The sequence below is a fragment of the Littorina saxatilis genome, linkage group LG13, assembly GCF_037325665.1.
Source record: "Littorina saxatilis isolate snail1 linkage group LG13, US_GU_Lsax_2.0, whole genome shotgun sequence".
Taxonomy (NCBI): Eukaryota; Metazoa; Mollusca; class Gastropoda; order Littorinimorpha; family Littorinidae; genus Littorina; species Littorina saxatilis.
In genome coordinates, this window is record NC_090257.1 from 33,803,932 (window position 1) to 33,805,319 (window position 1,388).

A 1,388-nucleotide genomic window follows, 5' to 3' on the forward strand; every position below is an offset into this window, starting at 1 on the left:
CGGCACCCTAACAATCAAGGTCTCACTCGGAGTGAACTAGACTTACTGAAAATCAAACAGAACGACTTAAAAAAAGGATAAAATCGGTGTTTCAAGCGATACATTGCGTGTATCGAACGAAGTCAACAGAGTGCCATATTGGTGTTCAAGAAACAAACTGCGTCATTCTGACAAACTTATTCATTGGAAAGAACACAGTGTGTGAAGGTCACCCATAATCATCATACTCCCGTGATGGATGGATACGTCAGGCTTGTTGGAGCAGCCGTTAAGAAGCAAACGAAGAAATCGAAGACGGTTATTTTCGATTTCAAAGATTTCCTCCCACTCATAATAGGCTCTGGCCTGGCCTCTTAGTCACTTGAATTCCCCGACGACATTACCTCGAGCTCGCATCGTGCTTTCCATCAAACTTCTCCATTGACTTTTGCCTACTCGTCTGTGACACCATTTTCTTTTTTGTACTGTTCACAGCATGCTGTAGATCTGTGGCAGTTCCGGTGATTCGGATGATATGTGTGTGTATGTGTGTGTGTGTGTGTGTGTGTGGTCGTCTACCGTCTTATTCCTCCTAACTCTCTAGCGACAGAAATTCTTAGTGGTAGACTATATATCGTATTCTGTAGTGGTCGGCAACTTTAGTTTTTTTGCCTGTCTGTTTATATGTTGCTTACTCTGCCACTTCGGGCTCTCCCTCTCTAACTTTCTCTCCCTCTGTCTTTGTCTGTCTGTCTGTTTCTCTGTTTTGTTCTCTTTCTCTCTCTCTCTCTTTCGCTCTCTCTCTCTCTCCCTCTCTCTCTCTCTCTCTCTCTCCCTCTCTCTCTCCCTCTCTCTTTCTCTCTCTTCCTCTCTCTCTCTCTCCCTCTCTCCCTCTCCCTCTCTCTCTCTCTCTCTCTCTCTCTCTCTCTCTCTCTAGCTCTATCTTTCGTTCTTTGTCTATGTCTGTCTCTCCATCTCTCACCCACTCCAATCCTTCACCCACCATAACCACACCACGATATACCTAATAGTAAATTCTTCCGATGTGTTGACGTCAAAATCGAAGTCGACAAATCCTCTGCAGCCAAAGCTTCAGTGCTGAACACCGAGGACAAACACACTATTCTTTTTTAAGAGAAAACAAAAACGGCTCGCCTGAAAGATCTTTAATTTTCTTCCATCGATTTCCTGTGGCTTTCCAGTACCACATCTACATCTCCTGTTTGATTCAGTCTCCCTACCCTCTACCTCACTCATACTCGCCCCCCTCCCCCCCCCCCCCCCTGTCTTCTCTGTCTTAGTCTTCCTTGCCCTCTTCCTCTCCCACACTAGCCTTTTTCCTCCTTCTTTCTTTGTCTTTTGTTCTTTTTTTCTCTTTTGTTCTCTCTCTGTCTCCCTACATCTTCCCT